We start from the raw sequence: 12924 nt of genomic DNA, 5'->3' as shown, positions 1-12924 counted from the left end.
CCCAAATCCGGCTGGAATGGCCGAGCCAGGGCTGAGCCAAGGCAAAATGGACATTTCCCCTTTAACCCCGCACAGGCACGGGTTTGTTTTGCTAAGCACGTGCCGACCCGAGTGACTTCTCCACTAAAAAAAATAATCGCTGCTTTTTTTTTTTTTTCCGCTGTAACAATGGAGAAAACAATAGGGAAAAGAACGGGGAAAAGAATAGGGAAAATAATAGGGGAGAGGGGTAGAAAGAAGGGGTTTGGGCGATTAAATAGAGAGAGGGACATACCTTTGCGGCACGGATTTTCCAGGCGCTGGCTCAGGGGTTTTCCATCGCTCCCTCGGCGGCCGGGGCAGCCCGGGAGCCGGGAATGCTGGAGCCGGGAACGCGGGATCCGGGGATGCGGGATCCAGGGATGCTGGATCCGGGAGTGCGGGATCCGGCAATGAGGGATCCGGGGATGCGGGATGCAGGGATGCGGGATGCGGGGATGCGGGAGCAGGCTGGGCTCGGCTCCCTGCCGGGGCCGGCTCATGGAGCGGCAGTGCCCGCTCTGCTCTGCCGGCAAGGCGAGATTAGGATCTCCGGCGGGCAGGGAATTGTGCTGAGCTCCGGCTTTCCTTCGTGCTTCATTAAAAACGAGATTTTATTCCGGGCTGGTGTGGACAGATCAAACAATCAGCGGGTTATCCTGCTTGTCTTTGTTCCAGGCGGGGAGAAAAAAAAAAGAAATCTGTGGATAGCAAAGGATGAGTTCAAAAGCACAGGGAGTTAGCAGCCGGGGAGGAGAGGAATCCTGCGAGCCATCCCAGAGTGGAGCACAGACATTCCAGCCGGTGGGATTACCTTATTCCCGATTTTCCGCTGCTGCTGCCGAGGGTCGGGGGGAGCTCCGGCTCGCTGCTCCAGCCGGGAGCGCCTCCCGGCTCTGAATCACCGGGAAGAATCCCAAATCCCAGCCCAGAGCTCCGCAGAGCTTCACCCGAGCACAGCTGGGGCTGCCGGGCTGCGGGGCTCCATCCCGGGCCGGCTCCCAGCGCGGTTTGCTATCTCTGCTGCTCGCAGCTTTTGAGCACCTCAATGAGGTTTATCACGGCTGGGTCCCGGCAGGCTGAGCTCAAAAACCCCCACGTATTTCCAGAGCATGACATCACATCTCAGCTCGGCTAAGTGGCTTTCAGATAGCAGGCGATGCCCCTTCCCTGAGAATTCCGAGATAAAAACGCCGAGCAAGGGTGGTTTGTACACGCTGGGTGAGGTTTAACAGCGCGACTTAATTCATTTCGGGACGTTAATTAGTCATGCAGAAAGTATTCAAAACACCGAGTATTCAAACCAGAAAATATTCAAACCAGAAAGTAAAGTATTCAAACCAGCTTGAGCACCAATTCATTAAAAAAACAAACCAAACATGACTATGAAATCAGCGCTGGCTGCCGGCTGAGCTGCTCAGAAAGGCAGGAATGCTCTTGGGAGAAGCTGCAGCGCCTCTCTCCCACTGCCATCCTCCCTCCCAGCACACAAATCAGGGGGCACCACCGGTCTTTCCTGCTCCCTGCTGCTCCTGCTTCCTCTTCCAGCGTTCGTGGGAAGAGATCCCCTCAGTGGAACCCCTCAGGCAGGTTGAGACGTCTCTGACCTCTGGGTTTTGGGCGCTGCCGCGCGTTCTCTCCTCTGCATGATGCCATTTGTCATCACAGCGTCCCAAAATATCCTGGGCTGGAAGGGATCCACAAGGATCATCCAATCCATCCTGCACAGGATTCCCCAAAAACGCTTCCTGAGAGAGGTGTCCAAACGTTCCTGGAGCTCTGGCAGCCTTGGGGCTTTGCCATTCCCTGGGGAGCAGTTCCAGTGCTCCATAACCCTCTGGAGGAAGAACCTTTCCCTAAAATTTGCTCTGTTGACATAAGCATTGATCACTCCCTGAAAAAGCTGCAAAGTCCGACTCAAAACTGTGAGTCACAAAATTAATTAATTAATTACTTTTACTTAATCAAAATTAATCATTTAATTAATCACAAAATTACATTAATCACAAAACTAATGAATTAATAACTTTTTATTTTCCTACACGGGATCTCAGAGATGCCCATGTTTTCCTCTTAGGGTTACTAAAGCATAAATATTAATTTTAAAAACTCCTTAGGCTTTTGCATGAGAAATGCTGTGGAATTGAGCACTGAGTCAGGGTCAAGGACAGACCTCCTCAGACCACCGTGTCCCAAAATTCAGGTAGAGGATGGAGGGTGGAGGACTTGAAAAAAAATAGTGGAATGAGGCCTGGAAGAACAGGCAATGAATCCAAAGTCTTGGGAAAACCTTTGAAGGAGTGAGGAACAAAGCTCTGTGAGGGCAGGGAAGGATCCCCGTCCTTGCCCTGCTGCAGGAGCAGGGCCGGGGTGGTTCTGGAGCAGGAACTGCTTGGGCAGGAGATTTCAAAGGCAGATCTGGGTGTCAGGACTGAGTCAGGGCTGGGCGTGGAGCACCAGAGCTCAGTGCTGAGCAGGCACTGGGATGGAGGGGGCAGGAACTGGGAATTCCGTGTGGGAAAGAAGGAACAGCAGCCCAGTGACAGGGCATTGCTTGGGCCAGGAATTCCAGAATCCAGACTGGGTTGGGTTGGAAGAGACCCTAAAGCTCATCCCATCCCACCCTGGGACACCTCCCACTGTCCCAGAGTGCTCCAGCCTGGCCTTGGGCACTGCCAGGGATCCAGGGGCAGCCACAGCTGCTCTGGGCACCCTGTGCCAGGGCCTGCCCACCCTCCCAGGGAAGAAATCCTTCCTGAAATCCAACTTAATCTCCCCTCTTTTAGTTAAAGGAAGCATCTCCCTGGATTTTATCAGGTGGCAGCTGTGGAAGTGGCTGAGGCACAGCAAAAATTCCGTGGTTCACTACAGAGGGAGGTGGCAGCCGCCCTCATCCCAAAAACAGATGGGCAGGGAGAGAAACCTCCTTTCAGAGATTAGAAGAGTGGAACAGACCCTGAGCATTGCTAGCAGAGGGTGGACACCCTCCTGACTCAGCTCAAGTCACCCATCAGACCCAAAACCTCACCTGACATATGGGATTTAATAACACACCCTAATTATCTCCATATTTATCCCCACAGATCCCATGAACAGAGCAGAACAATCTGTCTGCTGCTCTCAGAGCCTGTGAATCATCCCAACAAATCAATTGTAACAAAACAAAGATCTTCAGTGAAAAGGAGCAGTGAGACAGCGTCAGGAAGATGAAAACTTTGACAGAAATCACGAAATCCCAACCCAGAATCAGGATTAGAAGCGCTGCAAGTCTCAGGGAAGGCTACAAAAGCCTCGTGGTCCTGCAGGGAGATTAGGAGGTCAAAATGTCTCATTGAGAAGGTTCAGAGCCATCCATCAGACCCCAAACCCTCACCTGACGCATGGGGTTTAATAACACACCCTAATTATCTCCATATTTATCCCCACAGATCCCATGAACAGAGCAGAACAATCTGTCTGCTGCTCTCAGAGCCTGTGAATCATCCCCACAAATCAATTGTAACAAAACAAAGAGCTTTAGTGAAAAGGAGCAGTGAGACAGCGTCAGGAAGATGAAAACTTTGACAGAAATCACGAAATCCCAACCCAGAATCAGGATTAGAAGGGCTGCAAGTCTCAGGGAAGGCTACAAAGGCCTCGTGGTCCTGCAGGGAGATTAGGAGGTCAAAATGTCTCATTGAGAAGGGGTTTAGATGAATCAATTTATCCCATCAGGATCCACAGGAGGGAACCCCTCCCTGCCTGGGTGTGCATGCACAGAGAGATCTCAAACCTTTGTGGGAAACCCCGCTGTGAAAAGAACTCATAAAGTCACGTCAGTCATGGAATGAACTGGGAATCCTTTTAAGACTCCCATACAGAGGTGAGGATTAAAGGAGTAATTGATGTCAAGCATTAAAAAAACAAAGATACAAAAGCCTCGTGGTCCTGCAGGGAGATTAGGAGGTCAAAATGTCTCATTGAGAAGGTTCAGAGCCATCCATCAGACCCCAAACCCTCACCTGACGCATGGGGTTTAATAACACACCCTAATTATCTCCATATTTATCCTTGTGAATAGAACAGAACAATTTGTCTGCTGCTCCCAGAGCCTGTGAATCATCCCAACAAATCAAATGTAACAAAATAAGGAGCTTTGTGAAAAGGAGCAGTGAGACAGCATCAGGAAGATGAAAAGTTTGACAGAAATCACAAAATCCCAACCCAGAATCAGGATTAGAAGCGCTGCAAGTCTCAGGGAAGGCTACAAAAGCCTCGTGGTCCTGCAGGGAGATTAGGAGGTCAAAATGTCTCATTGAGAAGGGGTTTAGATGAATCAATTTATCCCATCAGGATCCACAGGAGGGAACCCCTCCCTGCCTGGGTGTGCATGCACAGAGAGATCTCAAACCTTTGTGGGAAACCCCGCTGTGAAAAGAACTCATAAAATCACGTCAGTCATGGAATAAACTGGGAATCCTTTTAAGACTCCCATACAGAGGTGAGGATTAAAGGAGTAATTGATGTCAAGCATTAAAAAAACAAAGAGCTGGGTGATTCTTTGGGAAAGACATTTCTCTCTTCTCCTCAGGAGCAGCCAGGCCCCACGTGCTGAGTCTGAGCCCTGGTTTGGGGTGTTTGGGGCAGAACAGCTCAGGAAGGGTGGGAACCCTGGCTGCTGGGAATTTCAGATTTCTGTGCTGCCACATTAAAAGTGAAAATAATTGAGGTGTCATTTCTTGATTGGACAGTTTATCCCTAAAAGACCTTGTAGAGGGAGAAAGAAGCCTCCATTTTTAGTGTGAGGGTGAAGTGCTAAAGAACTGAGGGTTTGTGAGACTGTGACAGAGATAAGAACTAATAAACATCTGAGTCCCAACAAGAAATACCCTCTCACACATTTAATCCTGACCTTGGCCGAAAAGAAGCAAAAATTCCACAAGTAAGTGCTGGGGTGTCTCGAGCCAAGCCAAACTGGGAAATCCTGCAGCATCAAAGTCCAGTTATTAACTGCAATTATGAACTCCTTAATTTAAAATATCACATGAAAGAATGAGTGCTCAGAGAGGGCAACTCCAGCTCTGCTGATAACAAATCCTGGCGTTGTCCTGCTGCTGAGGGACATCTGCTCCTCCTCCAGGACTGGCTGTGAGGGCTGTGGCTCTGCCTGTGGGCACTCAGTAAAAATAGATTTTCCTTTTCACACCTCTCCAGACGCTCCCTAAGTGGCCAGGAATGAACCCCACCAGTGTCTCCCAGATCTGCAGCTCAGCCCTTGGCCTCTGGGCCAGCTCTCAATGGTTTGTATTCAGTTCTGGCTCGGGGTGGTTCATGAATGCTCAGCTCATGGCTCAGGCAGATGAAAGCTGATTTTTTTTTTAGTACAATCAGCTGCTGGAAATGATTCCTCAAATTCCCCATAAACACTGGGGAAAGAGCTAAACTGGGGCTGTAATAATTTCATTCTGTGTTCGCCAGACCTAGTCTAGTCTAGCACAAAGCTGGGCTTTATCTGTGTCTCAGATCAGCAATTCTGCTGTTAAGTATAACTTTTTATTGCTATTTATAGCTCTCCACTATCAGCATCAAACAAAACATGTCTGACTAAATGAAGTTTTGCTGTGTCCTCGTTTTTAAAAGCCTTCTGCTGCTTTTAATCCCATTTAAACCTTCGCTGAAGCAAAGAGCACCCAGCATTTGGTGTTTCTGGAAACAGTTGGGTTATTTCAGCCAGTCCCTGAAGGGGGATTAATTTTCTATAAACTTTTGGATTTAGATCAAGATTCTGGAGCACCAAGCACCTTTGGGCTGGTAGAATTGGGGCTGGGTGTTGGAGCAGCCCTGAGGAGAAGGATTTGGTGGATAAGAGGATGGAAATATGACCCAGCCCTATGCGCTAATGGGATCCCAGAAATCCCAGAGCTGCATCCCAAGATTTTCTAAATTATGACCCTGCAGGCATCCCCTAATTCCTGCAAACCTCCGGAACTGAGGTGTTTGTGTGCTGACCCCAGGGAGCATCACCCAGCAGTGCCAGCAAGAAAGAGCCCAAAATCAGCATCAAAATATTAAAATTTACATCCAAGAAACGCCATCTCAAAACATTAAATTCGAACACTTGGAGCTCAAAATTCCCCACCAAAATTCCACCAGAGGAAGTCCTTTGGGAGAAGATTCCATGACCAGCTGGAATGGAGATGAATCCCAGGCTTCTGGTGTTTTACAGGGAAATTGCAAACGTGGGGTTGAGGCTCCTGCATGCCCGAACAGTCCTGGGTTTCACCTGGAATTAGTGACATAATTAACAACGTTTAATAACCTTCAACAGGTACCCACAGCCAGAAGGAGCAGTTTAAAGACTGAATTTTCCAGTCCTGCAGAAGGAGTGAAAGGAAAAATCCGTGGTGCTGCTGGTCTCCAGCATTTTGATTGCTTTCCCAGTAGTAAAACTGGAAACGTGTTATTAAATCCCAGCATTTTAGGAAGAACGGGATCAACTGGGAATTCCTGTCTCCCTCATTTCACTTCCTGCTTTAAGGATCATTTGAACAGGGGAAAAAAATGTGATAAATATGAATTCTAATTCTATACAATTTAACACCCCAACCAGCAAAGCAGCTCAAAAGTAAAAGGAATTCAGCACATGCCTTAATTTTCCATGATAATTCCCAAAAATTATCTTGGACATCCCTGTGAGAGAAACTGGGTGATAGAACAAAACTCAACACATCTCTAGTTCAATTAAAAAAAAAAAATTAATACCTCAAATAAACAAGGAAATATTCCAGGGAAGAGTGAGGTTAGAAAGAGGGGCAGGTGAAGGAAAGTCGGAGGGGAAAAATAGGAATATTTCAAGGGCACAGGGGCAACATGACATGGAGAAACAATTCCAGGTTGCCCAAAGAAGGTGTGGGAACGTGGAAATGTTCAAGGATGGGCTTGGAGCTTTTGAGGTGTGTGGTCTGTTTGAACAACACCCCAGAATTTCCAAACTCCACTTTTAACGTGCCCAAGGAGAAGGAGATTTCAGCCAACAGCTCACAGGGTGTTTTTCCTGCTCTGCCAGGCTTTCCCAGGCCAGGAAGAAAATTCCAGAGGCAGGGACGGAGTGTAGAAACTCCAGCTGTGAGATGGATGGAAAATGCTGGATGGAAAATGCTCCACAGAAGGAGCACTCCTGGATCAGCCGCAGCTGGAAAAAACATGAAATGAAGAATTTAAAAAAATATATATAATTAATGGTGTAAAAAGGGGTTAATTTTTTCCCCCACAATCTTATTTTTTTTGCCAAAGAAGGAAGAGAGATGACAGGAATGAAAGAGACCCTGTTTGCCTCTGATTGTCTGCCAGGAGCACCAGGACTTTAATCCTGGAGTGGAAACTAAGAAGGAGCCTAAGGAGAGGTGGGGTTGGAGGTTTTGTGGAATTTCTGGTGGAAAATTTGGAATACAACGGCTCTGTATTCCAGCTACCCTTCCTCTCAGATTGGCAGAAAAATGCAAACACCAGAGAGCTCCTAAGGGGCTTTGGACAACTTTTGAGGATTTCTTGCTGTTTTTCCTCTTTCCACCCTGAACTGAAGCACACCAGCAATAAAATTCAATCAGCATCAGCCAGAGCTGTGGATATTCCAGCCCTGGAAGCGTCTCCAAGGCCAGGCTGGACAGGGCTTGGAGCAGCCTGGGACAGTGGGAGGTGTCCAGGCTTTTGACAACTTTTGGGGATTTCTCGCTGTTTTTCCTCTTTCCACCCTGAACTGAAGTACACCAGCAATAAAATCCTGTGGATATTCCAGCCCTGGAAGGGTCTCCAAGGCCAGGCTGGACAGGGCTTGGAGCAGCCTGGGACAGTGGGAGGTGTCCCTGCCCATGGCAGGGGTAGAATGGGATCAGCTTCAACTTCCCTTTCACCCCAAACCATCCTGGGATTCTGTGAAAATAAAACAAATATGTCTAATTTTTCCCTATAATTAAATTCCCACACCAGCAATAAAATTCAATCAGCATCAGCCAGAGCTGTGGATATTCCAGCCCTGGAAGCGTCTCCAAGGCCAGGCTGGACAGGGCTTGGAGCAGCCTGGGACAGTGGGAGGTGTCCCTGCCCATGGCAGGGGTAGAATGGGATCAGCTTCAACTTCCCTTTCACCCCAAACCATCCTGGGATTCTGTGAAAATAAAACAAATATGTCTAATTTTTCCCTATAATTAAATTCCACCCACAATTTTTTGAGCTTAATTAAAAAAAAAATAAAATAAAATAAACAAAAGAAAGAGGAAAATCCATTAGGAAATCCTTTGCACCTCTTTAGAGTTAAGATGTGACTGGTCCAAACTGACATCTGTGTTCTTCCTACATTCCCAAAACACATAAAAAGCCTCCCTTGCTGATGATATCAGCTGGCTTTGAAAGCCCACAGCAGATTTATTATTTCCTTCGGAAAAAAATGCACTTTGTTCTTCCTACAAGATCGTTCCCATCAGCTCCAGCGTGCCAGAAGAAGCTGCTCTGGGAAGAAGCCAAGGAGATGGAGACAGCGTGGGGGACCCTCAGCACAGACTATTTATGGGCTAGGGGAGAAAATCTGGGTGTAATTTTGGATGCCTGCAGTTGCTGTGAGTCAATGAGAAAGCTCGAGAGGTCTCATTAAGGGATGTCACTCCAAGATCCCATCTTTGTTCCCTTCGTTTTCCTTTAGGCTGCTCCCAAGCTGGCTGAAAAGGAATCTTTGTGAGAGAGGATGAGATAAACTTTGGGAGTTTGAAGGCAAAGATGGCCTGGACAGATTTGGTGCAGTTATTTCTCTCTTGTGGTGGAGCTGACTGTGACAGAGCTCTGAAAGCCCAGCTGTGTTTCCCTCCTGCTGTTCCAGCATCTTTTTGGGATGAGCAGAGAGTTCCTGGGATACAAATTCAACCATCCAGGAGTGGTGGAGTCCCCATCCCTGCAGGGATCTCAAACCCACGTGGATGTGGCACTTGGGGACACAAGTGGTGGCCTTGGCAGTGCTGGACTCAATGACCTCAGAGGGCTTTTCCAGCCTGGAAGATTCTGGGATTGAAGTGATGCAATCCAGGCCGAGCTCCTGCCAGGAGCTTCCCCAGCAGGGTTTGATCCCAGATTCCATTCCCTGTTCCTCACTCACTCCTGGGATCCAGGACGTGCCCAACGTGCCCAAGCTCAGAGCTGGGCTGTCCCCCGTGGTCCCTTTGGCTGCTGGCACTGCCACCAAACCCGGCTGCAGGGCAAAGCTGGGACATGGATTCCACAGTTCAGCTGAGCCCTGCTGCGAGCCCAGCTCTGGAAGCAGTTCTGGACACAATTCCAGGCTGGTTTGGGTTCAAAGGGATCTTAAAGCTCATCCCATTCCGTTCCCTTGCCATGGGACACCTCCCACTGTCCCAGGCTGCTCCAGCCTGGCCTTGGACCCTTCCAGGGATCCAGGGCAGCCCCAGCTGCTCTGGGAATTCCATCCCACCCAGGAATTCCCAATTCCCAACCTCCCATCCATCCCTCTGGCAGTGGGAGCCATTCCCTGGCTCCTGTCCCTCCATCTCCTTCGTATATATAATATTATATAACATACAAACTATATTTTATCACAACAACTTCACTTTTTCCCCTTAAATTAATAGCAATTTCCAGGGAATTTCAAATGAGAGTTCGCTTTTTCCCCTTAAATTAATAGCAATTTCCAGGGAATTTCAAATGAGAGTCGTGGCGTTACAGCTGTTCCAAGGAATCCTCTCATCCACCAGGCGAGCAGGCAATATGTGGAGGGATTTCTAAGGATAAACCCAATTTCTCCTCTCTGCTCCCTCCCCAGGACCCTTTGGTGTCCCAGGCACGGAGCCGAGCTGTCTGCTCCTCACAGAAACCAGAGGAGCTGGAAAATTGCATCAGGGCAGAGATAAATCCCTCACCTGGGAGCAGCAGGGATCCACAGGAGCAGGGAGGAATGCGAGATGAGATCTCCCACAAACGATAGTAACTGGGCAACACAGAACCTGCACAATCCGCTGAAATCCAGCCCTTGCCCCGCAGAGGATTTGCAGAAGTGCTGCTTTCCCAATTTTTTTTCCCCTCTTGGAATGCACAGATATCTTAAAAAAAATCCTAAGTGTGCTTTTGTGGTTCTTCCCGCAAAATTAAAAATTCAGATTTAATTCTCTTTTTCAAATCTTCAGTACGAATCTCAAACGGTGAATATGATTTATGGCTTCCTTGGAAGTGGAAACCTGTGGGAGCCCAACCCCTTTTCGCACTTTTTCCTGCTGATAATTTTTTTTGGCACATTTTCAAGCTCATTAGCTTCCACTTGAATGATTCTGTTCCTAAAATAGCACAGTGGAAACTCATTTTCTCCCGACTATTTTCATCCCAGAAAAATTTTCATCACTAAGATGAGTTGCATGAAAAACAGAAAGGCTGAGAAAATAATTCCTTGTTCAAGGATGATGAATGCTCAGGCAAAGAGCAGCAGTCGTGGCTCAAAAATGGGAGAGGCAAGGATTCTAATCAGGAATGGGAATGAGATGAAGCTCTCCAGGCCCCTGGAAATGTCCAAGGCCAGGCTGGATGGAGCTTGGAGCACTCTGGGATAGTGGAAATGTCCCTGACATGGCAGGGGTGGGATGGGATGAGCTTTAAGGTCCATCCCAACCCAACCCATTCCATGTTCCCAGCTTGGTTTTGGACTGGGATTCAATCCAGTTCAATCCATGGCAGGGGTGGGAGCTTTAAGGTCCATCCCAACCCAACCCAACCCAACTCATTCCGTGTTCCCAGCTTGGTTTTGGACTGGGATTCAATCCAGTTCAACGGGAACAGATCCATTGGAAAGGGAGAAAAGCTCTGGTGATCCTGATCTTCCCCAAGTCCTTCAGCCTCACATTCCTCCTCCTGCTTCTCCCTGTTTCCCCTCCCTGTCCTGCTTCCCAGAGCCTTCTGCAGACACCCACATCCTCCCACGCCAGGGATTTAGGGCAGGAAAGAGAGGGAGACAAAGGGCTCAGCCAGCAGAGCAGGGAAAACCTCAGAGGGAGGAAGAAGAAGGAGCAGAGCTCAAACCTCACAGCACCAGAGAGGGAAAACCTCTGCTCCTTCCTCAGAGGAAGAAGAAGGAGCAGAGCTCAAACCTCACAGCACCAGAGAAGGGTCCAAGGGTGGGTGGGAGCTGCTCACCCACGGACATTTCCTGACAGAATCAGAGGGAAAGCTCCTTCAAGGCTGGAAGGCTCCTTAAAGGTTGTCCCCCTTAAATTCAGCCCGGGCACAACAGATCCATGGAATGGGTTGGGTTGGAAAGGACCTTGAAGCTCATCCCATTCCCCCCCTGCCACGGCAGAGATGCTTTCCACCATGCCAGCTCCCTCCAAACCCCGTCCAGCCTGGCCTGGGACACTCCAAAAACTCCTCCAACCAGACTTTGAGAGCAGCTTGACAAGGATCAGCAGTCACAGCCCTTTTCCAGGGATGCAGGACACTCCAAGCTGTGTTTGGGAGTTCTAACTTGTTTTTCCAACACATTAGTGAATAATTTATCTTGTTAATCTGAAAGGCTGGAAAGAGATCACTGTCTTCAAGACTGATGGCAGAAACTGGAGGGGGGGAAGGGGAACATGAAACAAAATGCCTTCAAGAGCAATTTGCTCATGCAAAATGATTTATGGCTGATATTTTATTAGTGGGGGAATTTATGGAAGCGTTCTTGCGAGATTTAGGAGCCAATCCTATTTTCCTGGACCACAAGTGGAGGGGCATTTTAAGAGAGGGAGAGGTTGTCCCATAATTAAACACTGCTCATGATTTGCAGCACCTGCAAATCAAAAATCCCTCCCTCAGCCTGAGCTGATTTATAGGTGAAGGTTTTGGCAAGTGCTGAAAAACCTTTACTCAAAAATCTCCTGGAAATTTCCAGTGAACTGTCACATTCTCCCCTTTAGATTGCAAATTAAGCTCTGACCAAACCAGGTTTCTGCAAAGCCAGAGCCTGTGCAAAGCTGGTCTTAGCTGAACACAAACTTCCTGTGGCAAGGAATTCCGTGGGGAAAATGTTCCTGCCCTTCCTGCAGGTGTGTGAGCCCCAAACCTGCAGACAGAAAGGAAATCCTCATTCCCACGGGATTTTGGAGCTCGTACCTTCAGGATCCAGCCTGGGTCTCCCAGGGACAGGGAAGGCAGAGGTGGTGCCATCGTCCAGAGTGAAGTCAGGAGTTCTGACATCCCCAAGAATCAGATCCCAAACGGGGAGCGTGGAGGGAAAAGCTGCTTGGAACACGGAGGATTAACACCAATATCTGTTGGTCCAGCATATCATCAAATACTTTAAATCCATTTCATGTCATACATTTACATTCTATATAAAATATTTATGTATCTGGTTTTATAAAATATATTTAATGTATCTGATTGTCACTTAGGAAATGGCTTCAACAGCCAGCAGTGGATCTTGCTTCCCTGGAATGAAAAATGCAATTTCTCCCTCAAAATCCCTTTTCCTCTATAACCGTGGAGCAGAGCCCAGCCCTGATTTCCCCTTGCATCGTTTGCAGCCTCCTCAAACTCATTTTCAGTCCCTGAGCCCAGCATGAATGCCACCATTGTTGCCCCCTATCAGTGCCCAACGCTAGGGTTACACCGCGTTGGGAAATCTGCAGCTTTGGGATCACCCCTCCTCACCAGGAGCAGGTTTGGGGGGGCTTTAAAGGCATTCCAGGCTGTAAATAAATATATTCATTAAATAAATATTATGTGTTATTGATATTTATATCTTAAGTATAATATTTATTAATTTACAACTATTTATATTATTATATAATAATATAATAAATGTAATAAATATAGTTAAATATAATAAAATAAATATATTTAAATATAATATAAATAGAAATATAAAATAGTTATAGTAAATCTATTAATATATTTACA

The 12924-nt window shown here is 47.6% G+C and overlaps 1 protein-coding gene across 2 annotated transcripts in view; it reads right to left on the bottom strand.

Moving 5' to 3' along the window:
* Positions 1-1139, bottom strand: part of LYPD6 (LY6/PLAUR domain containing 6) — a 31145-nt gene extending 30006 nt beyond the window's left edge. The window contains exons 1-2 of one of the 2 annotated variants that reach the window (XM_039702966.1): positions 833-1139; positions 275-642 (exon numbers count right to left, since the gene is read on the bottom strand). The gene's annotated coding sequence lies outside the window, so the exon portion shown is untranslated. Of the gene's footprint in view, positions 1-274 lie in introns of both variants that reach the window. The other variant, XM_039702958.1, reaches the window with a different exon arrangement.
* Between the last annotated feature and the right edge of the window lie 11785 nt (positions 1140-12924).

The sequence above is a fragment of the Passer montanus genome, unplaced genomic scaffold, assembly GCF_014805655.1.
Source record: "Passer montanus isolate IOZ18808 unplaced genomic scaffold, ASM1480565v1 scaffold1, whole genome shotgun sequence".
NCBI classification, from domain to species: domain Eukaryota; kingdom Metazoa; phylum Chordata; class Aves; order Passeriformes; family Passeridae; genus Passer; species Passer montanus.
Note: the sequence above shows the minus strand (reverse complement) of the source record. Positions and strands in the feature narration are given on the sequence as shown.